The sequence below is a fragment of the Callospermophilus lateralis genome, unplaced genomic scaffold (assembly GCF_048772815.1).
Source record: "Callospermophilus lateralis isolate mCalLat2 unplaced genomic scaffold, mCalLat2.hap1 Scaffold_406, whole genome shotgun sequence".
Taxonomy (NCBI): Eukaryota; Metazoa; Chordata; class Mammalia; order Rodentia; family Sciuridae; genus Callospermophilus; species Callospermophilus lateralis.
In genome coordinates, this window is record NW_027514359.1 from 386,746 (window position 1) to 393,390 (window position 6,645).

General features: G+C 30.8%; 1 non-coding gene across 1 annotated transcript; it reads left to right on the top strand.

The window, feature by feature from the left end:
- The first annotated feature begins 6,275 nt into the window (after positions 1-6,275).
- LOC143389829 (U6 spliceosomal RNA) lies at positions 6,276-6,382 on the top strand. Its single transcript, XR_013090164.1, has one exon. It is a non-coding gene; the product is annotated as a U6 spliceosomal RNA (small nuclear RNA).
- The last annotated feature ends 263 nt before the right edge of the window (positions 6,383-6,645 follow it).

Sequence of the window (6,645 nt, forward strand, 5' to 3'; positions counted from 1 at the left end):
TATATATATATATATATATATATTTAATGTGATATTCTCAACAGAAACTCCATATGCATATTTTTCACTTTGTATAAGTGAAAAGAATTTGCACAAAGACCAGGTATTTATCTAAAGCACAAATCTCACTTTATATTCCGATCACATAAATTGAGGTGAAATGATATTTGGAATAGTGTTGAGAATAGATAACAAAAGTTTGTAAATTGGTAATAATCATGTTTCCATAATGTGACTTTGAGGCATGGTTTTAGAACTGGATCAAAGTTAAAAAGGGAATTCTCACTCAACTAAACCTACCTTAAATTTGTATATACTCAAATGACCCAAAATTTAAACTATCCTATAATTTCTTGATTTTTATTTTCAAATTAATAAATAAATCAGTATATAATCTCAGTTTTTGAGATAGTTGTGTTTGCTGATTGCTTTATATATAGCATCTCACCTAACCCTCCCAAAATTGATATGTAAGAAAAATGAAGCTTTGAGGAAATACACAACATATTCAAGATTAATCTCTTAATGAATTATAGTGCCAGCATTGGCTTTCCATTGTGATACACTGTAGAGTCCATTCTTTGTGGGACTATTTTTCTATATAGCAGAATATATGTCTAGGAGTCTAGACATACAAAACATTCCAAGTATAGAATAATGCATGCATGTGTGTGTTTAATGTTATTTTTTTATGAAGAATATATAGAGGTTTTTATATCAACAAAATTAAAATATCCAAAGGATTTTATTATCCATATGAAAAATACACCAATAAATTTAAACTATTGCCGCCCCATGACTTAATTGGGTATTTTATTCTTCTATTGCAAAGTAGAGATAATTGATTTTCTAATTACACACTTTGCATGATCCATTTCTCACATCCATTCATTGCTTATGACATTTAAAAATCTAAGGGGAATGAAGAGAATAAAGTATTGGAGGAAACATAGGTGCTCTGCTCTACTCCATTTGTTATGTGTTCTATCTTTACCTTTTCCTTTGTCTTATCATATACAATAGGCTTGTAGGGAAAAATACCAACAAATGTTTTCCCTTAATTTTTTGTTTTTATTTCATCATGCTCCATTTTCCACAATTTCCTATCAGTTTAAAATATTACTTTCTACTTAGCTTTCCAGAAATTTATAAGTCCGAAGGCCCACAATGTGGCACCAAAATGTGAGGTCATTAAAATATATTTGCATTTAGCAATGCATGTGGTTTACAAATCATTAAATAGACATGGGTTCAGTAGTAAGAATTCTTCCTAACAGAGATATATGGGAAACATGTGACCCATAGTTACTACCTACTTATTTCCCAGTGGATTTTATATAGCATAATATAGCGTAGGAATTCTTCCTTGCATAGTGAATGGTTATATAAGCTTCTCAGTAACAATACATTGGAAAAGGTTATTGGTTCTCACTTGAGATTATAGAGGTCTGCCATTGAAAATATCTTTTTTTTTCATGATCTTGATCACACCAAAGCACAGAAGAGTCACATTTTTAAAAAAAAAATGATTAGAATATTCTAAAAATCCAAATTCATGACATTTTAGACTGAATGGTTATTCAAAATAACAAAATTTTGGTATTTTGTAAACAAGAACATTTTCTGATTTAATCATGGGCAATTTTTTCTTATTTCTCTAAAGAGTTAAATATCATTTCTTTGTGAAGGATGGTATTATTAATGTTTTTTATAATACTTACATAAAAAATGAACACAGATTGATCAGTTGCTTGAAATGTGATATTTTAAATTCTTAAGCAACTAACAATAATAGATCATTTAAAGAGCTGTGACTTTAGGAACAACAATTTTTAAACATTTTCATTTTTTCTTTCTTTGGAAAGAGAAGTGTGCTCTTATAGAATGTATAAATTTATTACACATTTTCAAACCTTAAAAACCAAATGTTGTACCAATAACAAGCCTTCTCTCTGGGGTTAATTGCAGTCCGTGAAACTTATTACTTGTGATTTTGTCACCAATGGCGAAATATAGAATGTTGTATAAGTTAAGATTTTTGGTTATAACTATGGGAAATTTCTCCATGATGAACAGGATTTGGGGATGGCAGTCAAATATAAACCTGACTGTTTTCTTCTAAATTGAAAAAATAAAATTCAATATGTGCTGAATTTGTCCTTCAGGTTTGTTTATCTCAGAGACTGTACATTCTAAACATTATGGGAATTGTAGTAATTTTAGAACCAGTGTAGATAAATTTATGAGTTAAATCACAATGTTTACAAAAGGATATATAGAGCAGTGTATCTTACCTATACTAGATGCTGGTAATCTGGACAGTGGGCTATTAATTATAGTGGGCAATTCTTTGGCCTTTTTCATATTGATTCAATTTTGCTAAATTCTCTTTCTAAGTTTCTGTCTTTCTTTTTCTTCCTTCCTTTCTTTTATTTTTTTCTTTTGGTAGCATTGGCCTATAGTATCTGGTCAATATAAAATTTAGTAACTATTCATTTCCTTTTCATTTCCAAGTGGATTATCTAATAGAAAACATCAATAATATATTCCACCATTGCCCCATATACAGTGAGGCAACATAGTCTTCTAAGATAAATGTACTCTTGCCCATAATGGAATAGTGAATTTTATACTCATTTTTATTATATTAATATAAAAGCTTTACTTATGTACAAGGTTATATGGCATTAAACCTGTATGTAAACTGTTACTATTACTTACAGTTTTATACAGGATAGAAAAGATCTGGATTAGGTAATTGCAAATAAATTATTATTGGCACATAAATAACAAGGGGAACAACAACTCATTAGTTAAACTTGTCAAATAATTACAGAATAATTGCAGCTCTCATCAGCAACTGTTATAAGCTGATGAAATTTGTTTCAATAGAACATGTATATATTTGCACTTTGTTGAAACATCTGCAAACTGTGGCAAACACTTTTAGTGCATAGGGCTAGAGGCATTTTTGAAATGACTTTGAAAATATTCAAGCCAGTAGTTTTTATCCTTCACATTTTGTTTCCGATAAACTTTTCCTTTTTGATTCTTCTCTCCTTTTTCTCTTTCTCTTCTCCTTATTTTTCCTCTTACTCTTCCAATCTAATTTTATAAGAATTTTAAACACAGTACATGTGGTTCACATCTTTAAACTCTGAACCTAAAGCTCTTATATCTTTGAATGTAATTTTTATAATGCAATAGATTTTATACTAATGTAGTAAAAATGAATTCCCAAATCAAATCCAAATATGTAATGATGTTTTCTATTTGGACATTTCTCTCATGTAAGATTCAGACATTCATTGACAAATATTTGTTGAACACAAGCTATATACAAAATACATGAGCTGTAGAATTGAAAAAGAGATCAATTTGTATCCAGAATTAATTTAAATAGATGGACTGTGTTCAAACTCCAAGTGATTTAGTTAATTTTTTCATAGTTCTAGGTTATACTAATGGCATAACTAATACTTTATAATTGGATTAAGAATGCATAGGAAGAATAGAGATTTGGAATAGAAACCAACTTTGAAACCTGCCTTTTTCATAAACTCCTTAGGTAATCCCTGGCAAAATTTTCTTGGCTCTAAACTCTGAACAAATTATTCTTTCTTCCATCTCAACTTCTACCATGTGAGTTAAGGTGCTACTATCTTTTATCCAGATGCTACCTCACAGCCTCCTTAACACAGTAGCTTCTGCCTCAGCCTCTGTCCATTACACCCCATTAAGCACAAAGTCAGAGTAATTTTTCAAAAAAACACAAAAGCCAGATTACACTGCAATCTTAAAACTCTCCAGTGGTTAATTCACTGACAGTGAATGCTGAGCTCTCTACCTGTGAGGCTGCTATCTAATCTTCCAAATTCACATTATTGAACTCAAATTCAGCTTCACTAGTCCTTTCTTTTGCTTGTGTAAATCCAATTATTTTGCAATTTAAACTCTATAAATTTTCATTTTTATCTGTCTAAATGATATTTCACTAACTCCCTGTGCATATGATTTTGTACCTGGGGTCAACTTCTTAGCTCTAGACTTAAGTTCTATCTCATCAGAGAACTCTCTCTTTTCCACACAGTCTATGATCATTCTTCATAAACTCAACAAATATTTATTGAGAACCTGTGAACTGAGTCCTGGCCAGTTAGTTAATCTATATCATATCACTAAGCTATTAATTCCTTCATACATAAGATAATTGCTATTTATGTCATCTATGTATTTATTTACTTATGTATTCTGTCGTTTCACAAGTTTTAACACCCAAGAGGCAAATTTTTGTTGGTCTTATCCATAGACATGTCTACAGGGCTAAACATAGGGTCTGGCATTTTATAAGCACTTAACAAATATTTTAAATAAATGAATGATTTCAGAATATTTTTTGAGAGGCATTATGTGTCAATCATTCAGAGTTGCTTAGCACACAGTTTTTGCCATCAAGATTGAAGGGAAGCAAATAAAAAAAATTATTCATTCAACAAATATATTTTAAACATCAAATAAGCATCCTCTATGTCCTATGTGAGATACTAACTGAGAAGTTATGAATAAAACAAAACTTCAGTCACAAGAAATTGACATCAAGGAGAAAAAAATTTTTTATGGGCATGCACTTAAAATAGGTAAGAGGGTAAATTTTATATTGTGTGTTTTTTGACAAAATTAAAATATTAAAAGAATTGTTACATTTAATTATATTTGAGGCACATTCTTTGATAAAGAAATACAAGTGTCTATGAAATTGCTTAATAGAAAGATTTGAGAAGAAAAAAGATAGAAACAGTGGAAATGTATTGTTTCACTGTTCTGGAAAACAGAAGGTTCAAAGGAGAGTTTTGTTGAAAAATTTACCTTTATTTGGGAAATGAAAGACAGGAATTGCCTGATTTAAGACAAGCATAAAAGTTCTAGGCATAGTTTCAGACTTTTAAAACTGGAGTCAGAGCAAAGGGCACATTAGAAGACTAAAATGAGTCTGAAGGATTCACTAGTGATGGGATTGCATGATGCTGCAGGGTTGGGGATTCTGAAGACACAGTAAATTTAATTGGGGGTTTTAAAGGATTTTCTGAAGAAAAAGTTACAAAATCTGAGTTGAGCACTGAGTGTGATTAGGGAAGGTGAACAAAATTTACTTCATATTATCCCTGCCAATCCTCTGGAAGAAAAACATGCTTTAAAAAGTGTTTCAAAAATGGAGTTTAGCTAGAAGTAAAATCAAGGAATGGAATTACTGTCAGAGAGAATCAATGGAATAAATACAGGGCTTTTAAAAAATCTAATAGTACACATTTCCTTATTTCACTTAAATGAAAATAGCAATGAAAAACATGATGGACATATAATCATCAAATAAGATGGTGCGTGTATCAGCTGACAATGTCTATCATAATCACAAACTGGATGGCTCAATCAGTGGAAATTTATCATTTTACTCTTCTGGAAAACACAAGTCCAAACTTCCAGGGTTGTTTCCTTCTGAGCATTGTAAGGAGAGAAAATGTTCCAGCATGCTCCTTGGTGTGTAGGTTGACATTGTCTTCTTGTGTCTCTTTATATCATCTCCCAATGTCAATTTTTGTGTCTACAAGTTTTTCCTTCTTATAAGGACCCAAGACATATTGGAAAAGGTCCTACCTTAATGATCTTACTTTAAATTTATTATCTTCTTAAAGATCCTGTCTTCAAATAATATTTCATTCTAGAGGAGGAGCATGGGAGGATTAGATGAACTCTAGATAGGGCAAAGGGGTGGGAGGGGAAAGAAGGGGGTATGGGGGTAAAAAAGAAGATGGAATGAGATGGATATCATTACCCTAAGTAAATGTATGAAGACACTAATGGTGTGAATGTATTTTGAGATATGAAAAATAGTGCTCTATATGTGTAATATGAATTGTAATTCATTCTGCTATCATGTATAACAAATTAGAATAAAATAACTTAAAAGAAAAAATTGTAAAAAAAATCAGATTGCATTCTAAGTTACTGGGAATTGGGATTTCAATATATAAATTACAGGGGAATACAGTCAGCTTATAACAGTTTGTCAAAGTGTTTTTGTGAACAGTAAACTATCAAAAACAAATTAACATTCACAATACTACATATTCCACTGGGTAACTGCAAGGATCCAAAAATATTGCTTATGAATACATGATTTCAAGGAAAAAATGTATTCTTAAGACACTTATGAATGTGAAAATACATTCATAGGTATGGATTAAGATTACTAAATGTTTTCAAAAGACATTGATCAGGTGCTCACTTTGGCAGCACATATACTAAAATTGGAATGATACAGAGAAGATTAGCATGACCTCTATGCAAGGATGACATGCAAATTCATGAAGCATTCCATAATTTTTAGCACAGGAATTAAAATCAAGAAACAATGAATGGGATGGATTCAAACTCAAAAGCTTCTTCTCAGCAAAAGAAATAATCAGTGAAGTGAATAGAGAGCCTACAGAATGGGAACAAATTTCTAGAACATGCACATGAGATAGCGCACTAGTCTCTAGGTATTTAAAGAACTCAAAAATCTTAACACCAAAAAACAAACAAACAAACAAACAAACAAACAAAAAACTCAAATAAGTCAATCAATAAATGGGCCAAGGAAATGAA